Source organism: Geotrypetes seraphini, chromosome 12, assembly GCF_902459505.1.
Source record: "Geotrypetes seraphini chromosome 12, aGeoSer1.1, whole genome shotgun sequence".
NCBI classification, from domain to species: Eukaryota; Metazoa; Chordata; class Amphibia; order Gymnophiona; family Dermophiidae; genus Geotrypetes; species Geotrypetes seraphini.
Window position 1 is genome coordinate 31,235,179 of NC_047095.1, and position 21,501 is coordinate 31,256,679.

The 21,501-nt window shown below is 46.5% G+C and overlaps 1 protein-coding gene across 1 annotated transcript in view; it reads left to right on the forward strand.

The window, feature by feature from the left end:
• Positions 1–627: 627 nt before the first annotated feature.
• LPAR3 (lysophosphatidic acid receptor 3) overlaps positions 628–21,501 on the forward strand; it is an 86,148-nt gene continuing 65,274 nt past the window's right edge. Inside the window, exon 1 of the mRNA XM_033915233.1 lies at positions 628–906. The gene's annotated coding sequence lies outside the window, so the exon portion shown is untranslated. The remainder of the gene's footprint in view (positions 907–21,501) is intronic.

The window sequence follows — 21,501 nt, forward strand, 5'->3', positions numbered from 1 at the left end:
GCGTAATGCTTCATGCCTTCTTGCCTCCTTCCAGTTGCATTATCTCTGGCAAGCCATCCTTTAATCACAAATGCATTTAGCCCTTTGCTCTTTATTCACAAACACCCCCCAGAGACACAACTATTCAGTGCCTCGTGTTTCCAATACAGTGTATATAACTATATATATTTCTAATACTGTATTTACTGAGTCACTAGCTCTACTGAACACTGGTATGTAATTAGACCTTTTACAAGCATTTCATTCCCGTGTTCTAACCTGTTTGTGTAACCACAGCCCTACTTGCTTTGATACCCTATTGTCATTATTATTGTACTAGTCTCAATGAATGTTCTTGAATGAATGTGGCAACACCTACCACTCTTGCAGTGTGCATCTAAGGGACTGCAAAGCCCCTCGAAATAATGGTACCTACTTTTGTCTTTACGACTCTCTCATCTCGTATTTTTTTTTTCTCTCTCTTCTCTGTTTTATATCGTATTATTCTAAAACAGTTCATGACCATTTTATGCTTGGCAAAAAAGAAAAAAGCGCCAGAACAGATCGCGTGTGGTAAAACTTTTCATCCTTCCCCCTCAGGAATGCGTGATCTAGTCTCGCCCACGACAGAGACGCTCTAAAACGCAGCAGCGCACGCGAGCAGATCACGGCGCAGGGCACCACCGGGCCACTCAGCCGAACGAGCCTCGCCCCCCTCGCCTGACGTCACGCGCTCCCTGCTGTCCCGTTCTCACAGTGTGAGCGCGGGCGCGTCTCGTGCCGGGTTCCGCGCGGGCTCTCCTGCCTCCTGCCGGGGGGGACTGTGCCGCGCGGCCACAAGGATGCGGAAGTCCACCGGGGAGCAGAGAACGGTGACGGGCTGCGGAGCTCCCGGACCCCCCCTCCGCTGAATGAAAGAGGCGAGCGGTGAGTTGAGGGAGCACCGCCTGGTGCTGTCCCGGAGCCTTCTTCCTCTCTAGTTATCTCAGCTGCCAGGCTTTTTTTTTTTTTTTTTTTTCCCCTCCCTCCCAAACAGGTTCCAGCTGTTCAAATGACCGTAGTTTTAAATTGATCTTGCAATCTGCATTCGTGTAACGTAGTATTTGATTGTCTCGTGCTTCTTTCTCTGGGGGCTTTGCACTTCCCATATCTGCCTGCATTGCTCGTTTCCTACTCCTCTAACTTGTTCCAGCGGAAAGAAATCCGAGCCGGAGCACAATGTGACTGGGCAAAGTTTTTTTAATGCGCAAAACCGTGGATAAACCGGCGCTAAGTAACCCTTAACCGACGTGCCAGAAAAAATGAACACTGCAATGATTGGTTGGTGAGGCGGAACATATTGCCTTCATGTCTCTGAGCAGAGTTCTATTAGTTAAGAATTGACACTTGTGGAATCATTTTTGAAAAATAGTATTTATGAACATTTCTCATGCAGTGACTTTTTTGCATACAGCTCCTAATATTGAGCAAACTTCTTTGCCGTGATCAGGGAACATTCGCGTGTATTGTTTAGCGCCACCTCCAATCATTTTTTTTTTTTTTAAAGTTGGCTCTTCCAAAGACCGATGGCACGATTGAAGCCCGGCGCTCTGCTTCATATAGACTCGCAGTACACTGTGCAAATTTTCAACTGTAATTGCTTATCTGCCGACGTTCAGGGGTGCGGATCTGGGAAGATTAGCAAATGGATTTTGTTGTAATTAACATTATGATATAGCTTGCCAGTACAGAAGTAAATACTTGGTTTAATGATTTTCAGGAAAATGAAATAACTGGTTGGTAGGTAGGTATATGTGTAGATAGGTAGATATAGTACTGTACTTATATTTGTTTAAAGTGCATATAATTCATGTAACAGCTCACTGCAAAGGTAAAAAAAAATTAAAAAAATGGAGAAACATAGAATATGACGGCAGAAAAAGGGCCTTTGGCTCAACAAGTCTGCCCATTCAAGATAACCCTCCCCTCTAAGTTCTTCTTTGAAGTGAACCCACATGTTGATCCCATTTGTTCTTAAAGTCAGTCACGTTATTGGGGGCCAGTAACGTATTTGAATGTCTCTATCATGTCACCCCTCTCTCTGCGTTCCTCGAGAGAGTATAGCTCCAGAGTATAGCTAGAGTGAAATGTTTTAAAATAATCATATTTTTCCTATTTTATATGTTGCCATCGTATATCTCTCTATAAGGTGCCTTTTTCTGTTTGTCCAGAAAATGTCTTTGTCTTCTCCACTTCCTCAAGTAATTTTTTAGGAGTCCTTTTACAAAGGTGCGTTAATGGGTCTAGTGCCTAATGAATTAATGTGTGTTAAGTGTCATGCAGCCCATAGGTATACAACAATGGTCTCAAACTCAAACCCTTTGCAGGGCCACATTTTGGATTTGTAAGTACTTGGTGGGCCTCAGAAAAAAATAGTTAATGTCTTATTAAAGAAATGACGATTTTGCATGAGATAAAACTCTTTATAGTTTATGAATCTTTCCTCATGGCTAAGTCTTAATAATAATAGCCGCCTTGAACTGCAAGGCAATGGCGGAATAGAAATCTCTAATGTAATGTATTGTAATTTACAGCTAAAGAGACACATGATCAAGAAATTGTTTTATTTTGCTTTTGTGATTATGATAAACATACCGAGGGCCTCAAAATAGGACCTGGCGGGCCGCAAGTTTCAGACCGCTGGTATACAATGAGCTACATGACATTTAGCATGTGCTAAGCCCTTTAACTAAGGTAAGCTAATGATTTTGTAAACCATATAGACATTTTTGTTTTTATTTGCAGTATATCAGATAATAAATGGAACTTAAAGGGTATTTTGCATCCTTTTGTTTAAAATCATAACCTTTTGATGGTAGGAGCCTGATATAGGGCATTTTAGTTGCTTAGAAATGTCCATTTTCTTTTTTAAGAATGAAAAATACCCACAATTGGTTTTAAAAATAATCCTTAAATATTAAGAGCCCCTTTTACAAAGCTGCAGTAGCGATGCTGCTGCAGTAAATGCACCAAAGCCCATATAATTCCTGTGGGCTTCAATGCATTTACCATGGCTTTGTAAAAGGGGCCCTAACTGTTCAGTGACAAACGAGATGTTATTACGTGCCCTGTCCATTTGAGATTTGCTTAAATGCACATTTATTAAAAGTTAAAGCTGACTGTTGGAAGTCATTTTTACATAAAAATCCCTCTGTCTAAGGCTTTTTTGGGTAGTTACTAAAAAGTGGCAAAGAAAAAATATAAATGATTGTACACTTCTCCCTCCGTATTCGTGGTTTCAGCATTCATGGTTGCGATTATTCATGATTTTTAGCTTGCTGGCTCCTTCCCCCCCAAATTACATCAGCTTGCATAGAAAAATAGCTGATTCCAAGCGTTTACAGAGAAAATAGCTGATTCCCAGCACTTTCTTCACCGTGCTTTGCCTCTCCTTCAGGAACAGGCCAGATCTCCCACCATATTATTCGCGGTTTCACCATATACACGATGGTTTTTAATAGAAAACAGTGAATAACATATGAAAAAGTTATTTGCAGTTTTTCTGTATTTGCAGTTCTATTAATCCCCTATCACAGCGAATACAGAGGGAGAATTGTAATGGTTTGTTAAACTTTATAAATGATACAAAGGGAGAAAATATTTTGTATATGTAGAAACTTCTATGTACATGCACCAGGCAAAACAGGAAGTACAAGGCACATTGACACCTTCCCCCTGCACCATGAGATATAAGCTCTCCCCAATTCTTGCAGTTTAAATCCCCTAAGAAGCTCGCAACACAGTGCAGGAAAACGAGCATCAATGCCCATCCTCAGCCCTGGCTTTGCTCAGACCCGCTGACATGTTGGGGGGGTTTTACTCCCTCACTATAGGCACTACAGGCTGCATAGGCTTCTTTCTCCCCCTCAAAAGAAGCCAAGACCAGCAATTTAATGTGAAAATGCAGAAGAAATCTTCCCCTCAAAACCCAAACACCAACCCTGACCTGGTGGTGCATTTTCAGTATTAAGACTAGCATTAGTTTCTGCACTGTCTTCTGAGTATTGGAGTGAATATATAATTACCCGGATTTGAATCCATTTCAGTGCATTTAAATGCAATTTGCGCTAATCTTCAGTGCACAGATTAGCATGTGTAGTGGAGGCTTTTGTGCATGCTATGTATATTGACATGCAAACAATTCCAGCACTAATTACTGCTAGTTCCTGTGTTAGGTTTTGAGTACCTGGGTCAGTGTTTAGAACAATTCTGAATTGTATTTAGTTGGGAGATGAGACGGTGATAGCGGTGTCATGTGACATCCAAAGATAGGATGTATTGTATGCAAAGTGTCTCTAGGAGGACAGTTCATTTAACATTTGGCCGTTCAGAGATACTACAAGAGTCATCGCTTAGATCTGTGCCAGTTTGAATTTGAATTAATTACCGTACTTATCTTTTCCAAATCTAAACTTAAGAAAGGTTACATATTCATGCACAGCTGGTAGTTCTGTGACCCTGAGAGGGCTCGCCATCATACTGTGCCTCGGGCAACGGAGAGTTAAATTACTTGCCCAAGATTATAAGGGGTAACGGCAGGAAAAGAAGGATTTCCACCCGGTCTTTCCTGGTTATCAGACTACGCATGAACCATTAGGCTACCCATCCTCTCTTAGAAGTGCTTAATCTGATTAAAAATCAAAACACAGTATCCCACCTCTTCAGTGTCGGCGATTTGTGATAATTACACTTTTAAACTGTACAGGGCTATGATATTGCATTGAACAGAGAGCTCTGAGCTGCCCCGTCACATTTGTCTTTGCAAAGCCTGCCTATTGGGAACATGTAATAGATATGATGTTACCAAAATGTAGCAGGATGTGTAACATCTGTTATGAGCCTTATGCTGTTCCTTTAGAGAATCGAATCATATTTGAGTCCAAGGAAGTGACCATGACATTTAGCCAAAGGGAAATCCTTGGAGACTTTGACAAAAGAGAGTTTAACTTGCAAGAATGTGGGTCTAGATAGACTTGAGACAAAAGGAGGTGGACGATGGGGCAATAACAAATATTTTTGAAGAACAGATGATGATGTGAAAGAGCAGAATATGCTATTAAAAACTTAACATGCAGACAGCGGTCCCGCTGTGTTTAGATCAGTGTTTTTCAACCTTTTTATAACTATGGACCGGCAGAAATAAAAGAATTATTCTGTGGACTGGCATCGGTCCGTGGACCGGAGGTTGAAGAACACTGGGCTAAGTCGTGGGCCAGACCCCGCCCATTTCTACCCAATGTCCATCCCAGACCCCTCCCCCATAATAGTACTAATTGCACCTTGCACGTCCCGTGCCTCATCTGGAAGCCTTCCCTCTGACGTTGCAACGTCAGAGAGAAGGCTTCCGGTTCAGGCGCAGGATGCCCGTAGGAGCCACTGCCCGTGGCTTTGTGCACTGAATCAGTTAGGAAGAGGGAGGTGGCTCGAAGATAACCCCGCATCGATCGCACCGTGGACTGGCGGTTGAAGAACACTGTTTTAGGCCTGATGCACGTGCTGGCCCTGTGGACCGGCAGGAAATTTCTGTGGACCGGCACTGGTCCATGGACTGGTGGTTGAAGAACACTGGTTTGGATCATAGATCAGTTCATCATCTATGACTAAATCTTAATATTTTCTTGTGGGATAAAAGTAGCTTCTCTTATCATAGACACCCTGACAAGGGATCATATCGCTAGACATTTGCATATTAATAACACAAAAAGGGGGTCAGGGAATGAATCTTAAATCTAGCTCTTTACATTGCCAACTACAGTGTACTGTATACACAGTGTACTTTTCATTTACCCCTCCTTTTTATAAATTGTAGCACATTTTTTTAACGTCTGCCACAGCGGTAGGAATTCTATGAGCGCTGGAGCTGTTACCGTTGTGGCCGGCGCTATAAACTGCGCTACGGTTTGGTAAAAGGGAGGGGGGAAGGGGTTAACTATTAAAAATGTACCGTATTTTCACGCAAATAACACGCACCCGTATAAAACGCGCACACGTGTATAGCGCGCAGAAATCACGATGATAAGCACAAAAACTTTGGTATAACGCGCTCACGATTATACCGCGCATGCTGCCCGACTCTCCGTTCACCCCCCTGACTTCCGTGCACTGCCCCGCCTCTCCGTGCGCTGTCCCGACTCTCCGTTCACCCCCCCCTGACTTCCGTGCACTGCCCCGACTTTCCGTGCGCTGTCCCGACTCTCCGTTCACCCCCCCCTGACTTCCGTGCACTGCCCTGACTTTCCGTGCGCTGTCCCGACTCTCCGTTCACCCCCCCTGACTTCCGTGCACTGTCCCCCCTTGAAGGTCTGTCCCCATCCTGAAAGCCTGATGCCCCCCCCCGACGTCCGATACATCCCTCCCCCCGAAGGACCGCCGATTCCCCAACAATATCGGGCCAGGAGGGAGCCCAAATCCTCCTGGCCACGGCGACCCCCTAACCCCACCCCGCACTACATTACGGGCAGGAGGGATCCCAGGCCCTCCTGCCCTCGACGCAAACCCCCCTCCCCCCAATGACCGCCCCCCCAGCCGACCCGCGACCACCCTGGCGACCCCCACGACCCCCCCACCCCCCTTCCCCGTACCTTTGGTAGTTGGGCCAGAAGGGAGCCCAAACCCTCCTGGCCACGGCGACCCCCTAACCCCACCCCGCACTACATTACGGGCAGGAGGGATCCCAGGCCCTCCTGCCCTCGACGCAAACCCCCCTCCCCCCCAACGACCGCCCCCCCCCAAGAACCTCCGACCGCCCCCCCAGCCGACCCGCGACCCCCCTGGCGACCCCCACGACCCCCCCACCCCCCTTCCCCGTACCTTTGGTAGTTGGCCGGACAGACGGGAGCCAAACCCGCCTGTCCGGCAGGCAGCCAACGAAGGAATGAGGCCGGATTGGCCCATCCATCCTAAAGCTCCGCCTACTGGTGGGGCCTAAGGCGCGTGGGCCAATCAGAATAGGCCCTGGAGCCTTAGGTCCCACCTGGGGGCGCGGCCTGAGGCACATGGTCGGGTTGGGCCCATGTGCCTCAGGCCGCGCCCCCAGGTGGGACCTAAGGCTCCAGGGCCTATTCTGATTGGCCCACGCGCCTTAGGCCCCACCAGTAGGCGGAGCTTTAGGATGGATGGGCCAATCCGGCCTCATTCCTTCGTTGGCTGCCTGCCGGACAGGCGGGTTTGGCTCCCGTCTGTCCGGCCAACTACCAAAGGTACGGGGAAGGGGGGTGGGGGGGTCGTGGGGGTCGCCAGGGGGATCGCGGGTCGGCTGGGGGGCGGTCGGAGGTTCTTGGGGGGGGACGGTCGTTGGGGGGGAGGGGGGTTTGCGTCGAGGGCAGGAGGGCCTGGGATCCCTCCTGCCCGTAATGTAGTGCGGGGTGGGGTTAGGGGGTCGCCGTGGCCAGGAGGGTTTGGGCTCCCTTCTGGCCCGATATTGTCGGGAAGTCGGCGGTCCTTCGGGGTGGGGGTGCGAGTGGTCCTGCCGGGGGGGGGGGGGATGTATCGGACGTCGGGGAGTCGGCCGGGCAAGAGGGCTTGGGCTCCCTCTTGCTCCGATCGTGGATGCGGGTGGGAGCGCGTGTGAGTGGTCGTTCGGGGTGGGGGTGCGAGTGGTCCTGCTGGGAGGGTGAATCGGGCGTCGGGCGGGGTGGGAACTATGTTTTAAAACTTTTGTATACCGCGCTCACGCATATAACGCGCGAGGGGTATGCGCGGTAGGTAAAAACGCGTATAACGCGCGCGTTATATGCGTGAAAATACGGTATTCCTTTGGGTATATCACATAAGTGGTGCACACTTCTCCCTCCGTGTTCGCGGTTTCAGCAATCGTGGTTTCGATTATTCACGGTTTTTAGCTTGCTGGCTCCTCCCTCCCCAAAACTACATCAGCTTGCATAGAGAAATCGCTGATTCCCAGCACTTTTCTTCACCGTGCTTTGCCTCTCCTTCAGGAACAGGCCAGGTCTCCCACCATATTATTTGTGGTTTCATCATATTCACGATGGTTTTTAATAGAAAACAGCGAATAACATATGAAAAGGTTATTTGTGGGTTTTTTTTTTTTTTTTTTTTCTGTATTTGCGGTTCTGTTAATCCCCTATCACAGCGAATAGGGAGGGAGAAGTGTACTTAATTTCCAGGTAGGAAAGGTAAGGAGCTGCCATTATTGGTCAGGACAGGATTTACACATGGGAGATTGGTTAAATCGCAGAAATGCATTATGTCAAATGGCATTAAACGTACCCATTATTTCAATTATGACACATTAGTTTGCTTACTGTTCCGATCTCTGCTATGAGACTCATTTGCAGCTACTATACCCCATAGTCTTTTTCCCCTACCTTTGTAAACTTCCCTAGCCTAGATTTTGCAGTGATGGTTTTAGGCTAGGGATGGTTTTAGGTTTTGAAGCCTTTGAAATTATTGATCGGGTGTGTCTATTCCGTAATCTCTTTACATTCTAAACTCTGCTGTTCTTATTCTTGTTTTCCTCTTTCTTTCTTTTTTTTTTTAATTATTTATCAATTTTAATAGTTAACAATATCAAATGATACCAAGGAAAAAAAGTTTTTTAACAACAAATTAAAAGTAATATACAAACACAAAAAATCCTTTTCAAGTCCACAACAATGGGGAGCAATGCTACTTACAAACTAACAAAGTATAAGGAAAATTAAGAGATTGTTCTTGATTCATATGAATCTAGACATTCCCAACAAATTCGGGACTTTGACATCCTACCATTTCCTCATTGGTGAATCATTCTTCTCTGGCTGCTCCTTTCAGTGTGTCTTTTGCTGATTTTTCTCATCTTTACCCTGAGGCTGCATCCTGGTCTTTTCATTTTATCTTTGCACATCCTTATTGAGGAAATCTTGCCTGTGTACTCTTCTGCTTGAACTTTAAACTCTAACTCCATTCTACCTAGCATCGTTAAAACATATCAACACCATGCGAACTAATATCTTCTCTGGAACTGCCCCTATGCTCTGGAACTCGGCTCCTAATCACCTAAGAGAGGGATACGTCCCTAAACATCTTCAAGACCAACTTAAAAACATTCCTGTTCAAAGATGCCTTTGGACTATGATCGTCCTTTTAAGGATGTTTTACATGCATTTTGGACCTGAATTACTGCTGGTTGTTATGTTTTCCCTCCCCCTTGTTCTTCCCTACTTCTTTAAATAATGTAGTTCTTCACCATTATCCTTATTGTCTCAATCCTGTCTGTGGTTTATTGTGTTCCTTTACTATATGTGTCCTAAACTAAACTAAACCTTAGGTTTGTATACCGCGCCATCTCCACAAGCGTAGAGGGTTAGGTTGAAAAGGAGCTACAATGAAGGGTTATAGGAAAGGAGCTAGGAAGATAAAGAGGGACAAGGAACCAAAAAGCGGGAAGTGTTAGATTTTTGAAAAGAGCCAAGTTCTCAGGTGTTTGCGGAAGGATTGGAGAGAACTTGAAACTCTGAGCGGGAATGTGAGGTTATTCCAGAGTTTTGTGGTTCTAAAAGGGAGGGATGTTCCTAGTTTTCCTACGCGGGATATACCTTTTGTAGAGGGGAATGATAGTTTCAGTTTTTATGTATACTTTTATGTTTTCCTTTTTTTTTTTTTTTTTTAAATCTATGTAAACCGCCTCAAAGCCTGATTAGGTGGTAGAATAAATTTTTAGTAAACTTGAAACTTAAACTTGATTTGCCAATCTGCTGACTTCCTGTCGCTCTTTAAATCCTGGTCATTGGATGCTTTCTGCCACCTTCTCTTGAAGGTCTTAAGATTACCTGGATTCAATACATTCAACACTAAGCTTATTGTTCCTCCAATGTCAATTTTAACTATTCATTTGCGCTTGTGGAAACCATATCTCCTTCAAGCCCCCTCTCTCAGAACCATTGTCAGCGTTTCTTCTTCTGCATTAGATTTCTGCTTTAGTCTGCTGTTTTGGTATATTTTACCTCCACAGTATTGCATACCTCAGGCCCTTCCCTTTCATCCTGTGTGGTAAAACCATCATCATGCCCTTATTATTTGCTTGGATTACACCATCCTCCTCCTCCTCACTGGTCTTCCTCTCTCCTACTTCTTTTCATGGCACTGTCTCAAAAAAATATACTTCTGGTTTTTTCTCATTGAAATACTTAAAGAGAAATGAAAAACCAGTTAAGTTAATCCTGTATGAAATGCATTATTGGTCTTAGACAAATCTATCATCTATAACTTTTAATGTTGGCCTTTTATTTATGAGTTAAATTTAAAATTCTTTGTGCTTTTCTAAAACTCCCTCTCTTCTGACTTTCTCTTCTGCTTATGTTCTCATTTTGGCAATGTGAACACCATTTTGATATGTTTTTCACTAGAGGAATGGTTTATACATATACATGCAGGGGTAAATTCACAAAAATGGTTCCAAATTTTAGGCACTGGAGTGATTAACGCACCAAGCGTGAATTCTGTAATGACTGTTCTATGCATAATTGTTGTTATAGGATATTAGTGTAGGTTCATATCTAGGCACCTAACATTAGGCATGAGCTCTAATGCCAGCTCAAAGACTTAGTTTAAGTGGTCACACCTAACGGTGGGTAGGTGGGCACACAGGTTATAGAATCCTTTCATGGATGCATCTAACTGCCTGATGTGCCACCGACATGCCCATGCCCCTCCCAGGTTCATGACCCCTTGAAGTTGCATGCTCACAAATTGGGGAGCACAATTTATACAATAGTGAGTAAGGGCAGTTGCATGTCTAGCTGCTAATTGGTACCTATAGCTGTTTATTGGCATTACGTTGCATGCCCAACTGACCTTAGTCTGTAAATTGCACAGGAAACTTTGCATGGTAAACATAAAATTAGGTAACCAACTTTATAGAATTAGGTAGACGCCCCCAAATTCTAAAAAGTGTGCCTAAAGTTAGGTGCCTACATTGGTGCGCCTAGCCAATATACAGTATGCCCCCAACTTAACTGATGGGCTAAATCGGCACTAATAGTTGTCACTTGACACCTCTTAATTGGCACTGAGTGGAGTTAATTGAAGGTTAAGCGCTTAATTAAAAGTAGGTGTGGTTAGGGGGATGGATCATAGTCGTGTTTTTGAATTAGGAGCTTTTGGGGGGGCCTAACTTAGGTGTGGGCGTTTTGACCCATAAAACCCTGGCATAATTAGGGTGCGCCTAAATGTTAGAACGCTTGGTGCTGCCTAAGCACGATTCTGTAATGAGTGCCTAACTTTTTTTTTTTTTTTTTTTTTAATAGAATCATGCTTGGCGCCACACTAGTTGGCACCTATTTTTTTTAGGCAACATACAGTATATAGAATTGGGCCCACAGTGCTTTGCAAAAATCTTCAGAGCTTTGTACAGACTCCTTTAACAAATAAAGCAACAGAGGAGATAGCTAGCTAGTCCCCATTAGGAACACAACGTAGAACACGATACAGGTATTATGTGTGCAAATAAGTAGGATTTAGTATAAACGTAGTACATGATATTAGTATTATATTTGTATATAAGTAGGTTGATTGACTATGGTATACATGCGTGTGTGTGTGTGCGCACTTAATATGAGTGGGGGGAGGGGTAGGCTGTAGTTAAGCCTCCAGAATTGCACACAGTATTCCAAATGAGGTCTCACCATGGTTCTGTATAATGGCATTATGACGTCAGCCGGAAGCCTGAAGTCATAATGCCATTATACAGAACCATGGTGAGATCTCATTTGGAATACTGTGTGCAATTCTGGAGGCCACACTACCGAAAAGATGTGCTGAGAGTAGAGTCGGTGCAACGGATGGCCACCAGGATGGTCTCGGGGCTCAAGGATCTATCGTACGAGGAAAGGCTGAAAAATTTGCGGCTGTACTCACTCGAGGAACGTAGGGAGAGAGGAGACATGATCGAGACATTTAAGTATATTACCGGCCGTATCGAGATGAAAGAAGAGATTCTCTTTATCCCAGGACAAGCAGGCAGCATATTCTTAACACATGGGTGACGTCACCGACGGAGCCCTCGGTACGGACCTTTTTAACTAGAAGTTTATAGTTGGCCGCACCGCGCGTGCGCGAGTGCCCTCCCGCCCGACGGAGGAGTGCGTGGTCCCCAGTTTCTTCGTTTCCGCGGAGCGAAGAAGACGCGTGTGTTTTTTCAACGGCCGTTGAAACCACTTTTTTGCCTTCCCGCTCGCGCTTTTTTCCTTATTTTTTCTTTCTTTACCTTCGGGTTTATTTTTTCTTTGATTTGCAAAAAAAAAAAAAAAAAAAAAAACTTTGCTTTTTCCCTTTTTCTTTCGTTTTGCCCCGGCGGGGCCTGTTGCCAGTATACAGGCCTCGGGCTTCGATTTTGCGGAGGCTATCTTCCCCTTCATGCCCCCGCAGGTCGGTTTTAAGAAGTGCCAGCGGTGTGCACGCCCGATCTCCTTAACTGACCCACACAATTGGTGTTTGCAGTGTCTGGGTCCGGAGCATCGGGCGGATTCCTGCACCCGCTGTGCCACTCTTAAAAAGAGAACTCTCAAAAACCGAAGAATCCAACAAACTCTTCTCTTCGGTACCGAGTCGGCGATGGACTCCTCACCTTCAACGGCGGTACCTCAAAAATCGGCACCGTCGACCTCGACACCGACCGACCCCGCATCGGCGCCGCTGGCGCCAGGTAAGCCGGCTAAGAAGCCTTCCTCTTCCCTCGAGCGCCCTCCAGCTACGGTGGCGACACCGTCCTTACCGGCATCGCACCGGTCCCGCAAACGCTCCGCCCCGATCTCGGTGAGTGCCTCGTCATCGGCCTCCTCATCGCCGGGGCGTGGAGCGGCATCTAAGGAACCGAAGAAAAAGAAAGCGGTTCCGATGCCACCCCTCGATGACCGTATCTCGGCCATCTTAAAGGCTCAACTCCAGGAGCAGTTGAAGAAACAACTTGAACAACTGTTGCCCACTATCCTGGCACCGCTCCTTCCGGTACCAGACCGGCCCGAGCCCCGTACCGAGCCCCCGGTGTCCACCCCTTCGGTACCGGTGAACACCTCCATGCCGATCCTCTCGGCCCAACAACTTCATAGCGATCCAGTGGTTCATTCTCAGGCCACATTGGATCCTCCTCGGCACCAGGCGGTACGGCACTCTTCTCGGGACCGAGATAGACGCCGGTCTTCCTCCCCTGGTACCGTTTCGGTGCGCTCTGGAAAGTCTTTGTCCAAGACTCGCCATACCGCGCCCTCCACCCCGGTGTCTCGACATGCACCAGAGGTCAGGGACCCTGACTTATGGGAGGACACTCCTCTCGGTACCGAGGAGGATCCCTCCTCATCTGATGAGGAACCATCGGCACCCGATGCCACCTCCAAACCAGAGCAGTCCTCTTTTTCTAAATTTCTGAGAGAAATGTCTGCTGCCCTGTCACTTCCTCTAGAATCTGACTCAAAAAAGTCTCAAGCCTTTCTAGAGGCCTTAGACTTTGAACAACCTCCTAAGGAGTTCCTCAAGCTTCCCGTGCATGACATCCTACGGGAAACGTTCTATAAAAACTTGGAAAATCCCCTCACGGTACCGGGAGCCCCCCGTAAACTGGACAACCTTTACCGTGTCATTCCTATTCCTGGATTCGACAAATCTCAATTGCCCCATGAGTCCCTTCTGGTGGAATCTACCTTAAAAAAGACTCAGGGCTCCAGTGTCTATGCCTCTACCCCTCCTGGCAGAGAAGGTAAGACCATGGACAAGTTTGGCAAGAGGCTTTACCAGAATGCCATGCTTGCCAACAGGGCAAACAACTATTCCTTCCATTTTTCTTTCTATCTGAAACATTTGGTCCAACAACTATCTGCCCTCCAGAAGTACCTTCCTGAGCGCAAGGTCCCGTTATTCCAACAACACATCTCTGGTCTTCTCCAGATGCGAAAGTATATGGTCCGCTCAATCTACGACTCCTTCGAGCTCACCTCTCGGGCCTCTGCCATGGCCGTAGCCATGCGTCGATTAGCCTGGCTCAGAGTCTCCGACCTGGACATCAACCACCAGGATCGTTTGGCCAACGCCCCCTGTCTCGGGGATGAACTCTTTGGAGAGTCACTGGATTCCACCACCCAGAAACTCTCGGCCCATGAGACCAGGTGGGACACCCTAATCAAGCCGAAAAAGAAGGCTCCGCCTGCTCGACCCTATCGGCCTCAATCATCTTACCAGCGGAGGTTCTCAGCCAGGCCACTCAATCCGCCTCCTCAACAATCTCGGCGACCCTGCCAACAGCAGCACCATGCCCAGGCTCGATCTCAGGCCACTCAACCCTCTAAGCCTTCTCAGCCTGCTAAACAATCTCAGCCCTTTTGACTCTTCTCTCCAGGGCATAGCCAGTCATCCACCCTCGCTGCCTCTTCCACAGCCTATAGGGGGTCGTCTCACCATTTTCTCAAGCCGTTGGGAAGTCATCACGTCAGACCAGTGGGTCCTCAACATCATCCGCCACGGCTACTCTCTCAACTTCCAGACTCTTCCACCGGACAACCTTCCCGTAGAGTCTGCTTCTCACTCCTCTCAAACCCCCCTCCTCCTGAGGGAGGTTCAATCCCTCCTCCTTCTCAATGCCATCGAAGAAGTACCTCCAGATCAAAGGGGTCAGGGATTCTACTCCCGCTACTTCCTTGTACCCAAAAAAACGGGAGACCTCCGTCCCATTCTCGATCTCAGGGACCTCAACAAGTGTCTAGTCAAGGAAAAGTTCAGGATGCTCTCCCTTGCCACACTTTACCCTCTTCTTTCTCAACACGACTGGCTATGTTCCCTGGACCTCAAAGAGGCCTACACTCACATCTCCATCCATCAGAACTCTCGCCGCTACCTGCGGTTCCAGGTACTACACCACCACTACCAGTACAAAGTACTACCATTTGGCCTCGCTTCCTCCCCCAGAGTCTTCACCAAATGCCTGATAGTGGTGGCGGCCTTCCTCAGGTCTCACAACCTCCAGGTGTTCCCCTACTTGGACGATTGGTTGGTGAAAGCACCTTCATCTCAACTCGTGCTACAAGCTACTCATCACACCATCTCTCTCCTCCACCTCCTGGGGTTCGAGATCAACTACCCCAAGTCGCATCTGCTTCCCACCCAGCGACTTCAATTCATCGGAGCAGTCCTGGACACCACGCTGATGAGGGCCTTTCTCCCCTCAGATCGCAAGCAGACCCTGCTCCATCTCTGCCGTCAGGTACTCATGCATCCCTCCATTCCTGCCCGACAGATGATGGTCCTTCTGGGTCACATGGCCTCGACAGTGCATGTCCTTCCTCTGGCGCGACTCCACCTCAGGACACCTCAATGGACTCTCGCCAACCAATGGTCACAGACTACAGATCTTCTTTCTCATCCCATCTCTGTGACATCATCTCTTCAGCAATCTCTCCAATGGTGGTTGAACTCCTCAAATCTTTCCAGGGGTCTACTCTTTCATCTGCCCCCTCACTCTATGATCATCACCACCGATGCGTCCCCCTACGCATGGGGAGCTCACCTAGGCGACCTACGCACCCAGGGACTTTGGACCCCACAGGAGCGTCGTCATCACATAAATTTCCTGGAACTCAGAGCCATGTTCTACGCCCTCAAGGCTTTCCAACATCTTCTCTGCCCTCAAGTCCTCCTCCTGTGCACAGACAATCAAGTCGCCATGTACTACATAAACAAGCAGGGCGGCACCGGATCTCGCCCCCTTTGTTTGGAGGCTCTGCGCATCTGGACCTGGGCCACGGACCGCAATCTCTTTCTCAGGGCGGTCTATATCCAGGGCGAACAGAACTCTCTGGCCGACAATCTCAGCCGCATCCTTCAACCTCACGAGTGGACGTTGGACCCTCCGACTCTGCTCTCCATCTTTGCTCGATGGGGCACTCCGCAGGTGGACCTCTTTGCAGCACCTCACAACCATCAGCTGCCCCAATTCTGTTCCAGACTCTTCTCTCCTCACCGTCTGGCTCCGGATGCATTCCTGCTCGACTGGAGGGATCGGTTCCTCTATGCCTTCCCTCCACTTCCTCTGATGTTGCGGACCTTGTCCAAACTCCGCAAGGACAACGCCACCATGATTCTCATCGCCCCTCGGTGGCCTCGTCAACACTGGTTCTCCCTCCTGCTTCAACTCAGCTCCAGGGAGCCCATTCCTCTTCCTGTGTTTCCTACTCTGCTTACACAGCAGCATCAGTCTCTACTGCATCCCAATCTGTCTTCCCTCCACCTGACAGCTTGGTTTCTCTCGGGCTGACCTCTCCGGAGAATCTATCTCAACCGGTCCGCCTCATTTTGGACGCCTCCAGGAAACCGGCCACTCTCCAATGTTACCATCAGAAGTGGACCAGATTCTCCTCGTGGTGTCTCCGGCATCATCAAGAACCCACCTCTTTGGCGGTGGAACCTGTCTTGGAATATTTGCTCTCGCTGTCCAACGCTGGCCTCAAAACCACCTCCATCAGAGTCCACCTCAGTGCCATCACTGCGTTTCACGAGCCTATTCTCGGAAAACCCCTCACGGCTCATCCTCTGGTTTCCAGATTTATGAGAGGGCTCTTCAACATCAAACCGCCTCTCAAGCCTCCTCCTGTCGTCTGGGACCTGAATGTGGTTCTCTCAGCTCTCATGAAACCTCCGTTTGAGCCTCTTGCCACAACTTCACTCAGGCTTCTTACCTGGAAGGTGCTTTTCCTAATTGCCATCACCTCTGCCAGGAGGGTTAGCGAACTGCATGCACTGGTTGCCGACCCACCTTTCACTGTTTTCCACCATGACAAGGTTGTTCTGCGTACCCACCCTAAATTCCTTCCCAAGGTGGTCTCAGCTTTTCACCTCAACCAGTCCATTGTGCTACCCGTCTTCTTCCCTAAGCCTCACTCGCATCCTGGGGAACAGGCGTTGCACACGCTGGATTGTAAGCGTGCCCTTGCTTACTATCTTGATCGTACCAGAGCTCACCGAACATCCCCTCAGCTCTTTTTGTCTTTCGACCCCAACCGTTTGGGCCATCCTGTCTCCAAACGGACACTTTCCAATTGGCTTGCTGCCTGTATTGCTTTCTGCTACGCTCGGGCCGGTCTCTCACTGGAAGGAACTGTCACGGCCCACAGAGTCCGAGCTATGGCTGCTTCTGTAGCTTTCCTCCGCTCCACGCCCATCGAGGAAATCTGCAAGGCGGCCACTTGGTCCTCAGTTCACACGTTCACTACTCACTACTGTCTGGATGCGTTCTCCAGACGGGATGGACACTTCGGCCAATCTGTGTTACAAAATTTATTTTCCTAATGGCCAACCATCCCACCTCCCTCTTTGTTAGCTTGGAGGTCACCCATGTGTTAAGAATATGCTGCCTGCTTGTCCTGGGATAAAGCACAGTTACTTACCGTAACAGGTGTTATCCAGGGACAGCAGGCAGATATTCTTACGTCCCACCCACCTCCCCGGGTTGGCTTCTTAGCTGGCTTATCCTAACTGGGGACCACGCACTCCTCCGTCGGGCGGGAGGGCACTCGCGCACGCGCGGTGCGGCCAACTAGAAACTTCTAGTTAAAAAGGTCCGTACCGAGGGCTCCGTCGGTGACATCACCCATGTGTTAAGAATATCTGCCTGCTGTCCCTGGATAACACCTGTTATGGTAAGTAACTGTGCTTTCTCAAAGGACCCTCAGCCACAAGAGGGCATCCGCTCAAACTCAGGGGCGGGAAATTTCATGGCGACACCAGGAAATATTTCTTCACCGAGAGAGTGGTTGATCCTTGGAACGAGCTCCCGGTGCAGGTGATCGAGGCAAACAGCAAGAATTTAAGAGCAAATGTGGGATCCCTTAGAGGGTTAAGCTAAGGGAACCAATCACCAGGAGTGGGATCCCTAGGATAGTAGACTTGGGGGTGGGTCAGTAGAGTGGGCAGACCTGATGGGCTATGGCCCTTATCTGCCTTCATCTTCTATGTTTCTATGTTTCTAAATATGGCGCGTGGGCTGCTGGAGCCTAAAGTACAGGAAAGCTATCTCCTGAAGCTTGAGTGGAAGTGGAGCACTCACTTTCCCAGCTGTCCCAGCGCTGTGTGAAGCCTAGCCATTGTGGCCAATCTGTTCTGCCAACTGGCTTTCCTCCCTGTCAGAGCGTGATTGCATTTAACCGGAGTGAAGGTAACGTGAAAGAATAGAGGTGGGACCTATGACATCAGCGCACATAAGCGGATTGAATGCTTATCCGAATTGCAAATATCTGGAGTTTACGTCCATTGACTTTAATGTAAAAAACAAAATAAAAACGGGACCATGGTGGTAGGGTGCGGATGACCGAAGTGTGCACTTAGGTGGTGTCAACTGTATACGTAGGATGATTGATTATGGTATAAATGTGTCTGTGTTGAAAACCATCTAAACCCCCCCCCACTAACTCTGTATTGTAACACCTTTACAGAAGCTCATGTATTGTAACACCATTACACCATGTAAACCACTTTGAATTGTCTCCCCAGTCATCAGTGGCGGTATAGAAGCTTTCAATAAATTTAAAGATAAACATGTTTCCACATTCTGCTGTCTAAGGTCCCTATTACTAACCTATGGGTTCCTTAACATTTAATGTGCACTGTTGGTGCATTTTAGTAGAAAGAACCCAAAGAAAGTACAGTTCAGCAAACAATGAGGATAGACTATCAAAAACTCTGTTTTCATTCTGGATGCACATAGAGTGCTGATATTCTTTTTTTGTGATTCAGCCATTATTTAACAGATTTGGCCTAGCGAAAATCATTTTTCTTTTTCTAAATATTTTTCAAGATACATATGTGCATAACTATTGCTCCCCCCCCCAGCATGTTGTTTTATTTTCTGGAATAAGCATTGCTTTAAAATAGTGCAGCAATGAGTTTGAAACAGAATTAGTTATGCTAAAGTAAATTTTTACACTTCAGTAGACCATGAAATGATTTCCTTTTTATGAGAATTTCAAAGCTTTTTAATTTGTCTCAGCAGTTTCCTTCTGTTCCAGATCTGGTACTTGCTGCTACTGGGCCTTTATTTGCAGCTACTTGAGAATTGTTCCCTATTTTGCATATCTCCCAGCTAACTGCATTGACAATCCTTGGTCAGAGGTAGAGAATAACACAGGGACAAATTTGTCCCCATCCCCACAGGAACTCAATTTCCCCGTCCCCATTAGTTTTGTCCCTGTCCCATTCCTGTAAGATCTGCCTTAACCACACAAGCCTCAAACACTTATGATTTTAAAGTATTTGAAGATTTTGCAGATGAGGACAGAGCTTGCAGGAGTGGGGCGGGAACAGGACGTGAAAATGAGTTCCCGCGGGGATGGGAAAAATTTGTCCCTGTGTCATTCTCTAGTCGGAGGTCTTGCCTTGGGGCTGCTTATGGTACCTTGCAAGCATAACCACTAAATCTGAATATAAGTGTCACTATTGCATGACCAGTAGGACTCTTCCTGCTCCAGGGGCTGTGAATGCTATCTATACAACATCAACAACTCTATATGAGCTGGGGAGCAGAAGGCTTTGAGTTATGATTTGAACTTTGGTCCCTCAGTTTCAAGTTTATTAGTTTTTAATATACCGACCATTAACTAGTATCTAGCCGGTTTACAATAAAATATTAAAAATAGGAATAAAGGATTGTAGCACTTATAAAGAGAAGTAATAGAGGTGTACAATTAATAACATAAACAGGACATACTTGAGAGTGAGGATAAAAGAGAAGGGGAGGGGTAAAGTTACATAATAGGTAAGAAAAAAGAGAGGGGAGAGAGAAAAAAAAAAAAATTGAATGAAAATGGGGGGAGAGGATAAAACATTAGGAATGGGATCACTTCATAGAAGCGGTTGGTTGAATGAGAGTGAAATAATTCAAGAGCAGTTGAAAGCATCTTGAAATAAGAAAGTCTTCAAGCTTATCTTAAATCTATCAAGCTGTTTTTCTTGACGGAGATGAGATGGTAAAGCAGCAGTGGTCTCAAACATGCGGCCCGGGGGCCAGAAGCGGCCCGCCGGGTACTATTTTGAGGCCTTAGGTATGTTTATCATAATCACAAAACTAAAATAAAACAGTATCTTCATCATATGTCTCTTTAGCTATAAATGACAATATTATTTATTAAGACTTGGCCAAAAGGAAAGATTTATGAACTATAAAGAGTTTTACCTCATACAAAATTGTCATTTCTTTAATAAGACATTAACTATTTTTTCTGCAGCCCTCCAAGTACCTACAAATCCAAAATGTGGCCCTGCAAAGGGTTTGAGCTTGAGACCACTGTGGTAAAGCATTCCATAAGGTAGGGGCAACTACTGAAAAGTTGGATTTCCTAGTGTAGAAGAAATCCTTTCAGGAGGGAATGGAAAGGAGGTTCTGTTCTGCGGATCTAAGCAATCTTGTAGGGTGTTGTGGAATGAGAAGCCTATCGAGGTAGGAGGGTTGTTGGGAGAGTAGAATTTTAAAGGTCAGCATGATTGTTTTATAAGTAACATGGTGAGAGATGGGAAGCCAATGGGCTTCTTTCAGGAGGGGGGTAACGTGGTCATATTTCCCTAATTTAAAGATGAGTTTAATAGCTGTGTTTTGGATTAACTGTAGACGTCAAATTTATTTTTGAGGAATTCTGTTATATAGGGAGTTACAGCAGTCGAGATGTGAGATGACTAAGGAATGAACCAGAGTTGTAATTGCATCCGTGTCTAGAATAGAGGTAAGAGAACGAATGAGGCGAAGCTTATAAAAACAGATTTTAACCACTGAGCTAATATGATCATGGAAAATAAGATCTTTGTCGATGATTACTCCCAGTAATTTTATTTTTTTTTCCATTTTTATTGAGGAGGATTTTATAAAAATCTTCCCCCATAAAGATTCATTATTTTTTTGTTGGGAATAGGAGACAGCATGATTTATCAATGTTAAGAGAGAGTTTATTTGTATGAAGCCAGTTGCTTATTTTATCTAGTTTATTGTTAATTTCTTGTATTTCTGTAATATTAGAGCTATTGACGGGGTGTAGTAGTTGAATGTCATCCGCGTAGGCAAAGATAGTGAATCCAATAGATTGGGCTAGAGTGAGGAGAGGTGACATAAAGATATTGAAGAGTAAAGGCGATAGAATAGAGCCCTGGGGAACCCCATAAGTTTGGGTTATAGGTGAAGAAGTTTCTTCCTTTGAATGAACTTTAAAACTGCGTTTGGTAAAGTAGGAGGTGAACCATAAGAGAACCGAGCCTGTGAGGCCGCAATCTTTGAGTCGAGTAATGAGAAGAGAGTGGTCAATGGTATCGAATGCTGCAGACAGATCAAGGGAAATAAGAAGGACAAATTTCTGATGGTCAAGAAAATAGTAAATGGTTGAAATAAGACCTAACAATGATAATTCAGTAGAATAGGAAGAGCGGAAACCGGTTTGATGTGGATGGAGGGCATGAGTGTTGTCGATGAATTCTGCAAGTTGGTTGTGAATAATTTTCTCGGTCAGTTTTGATATTAGAGGGAGG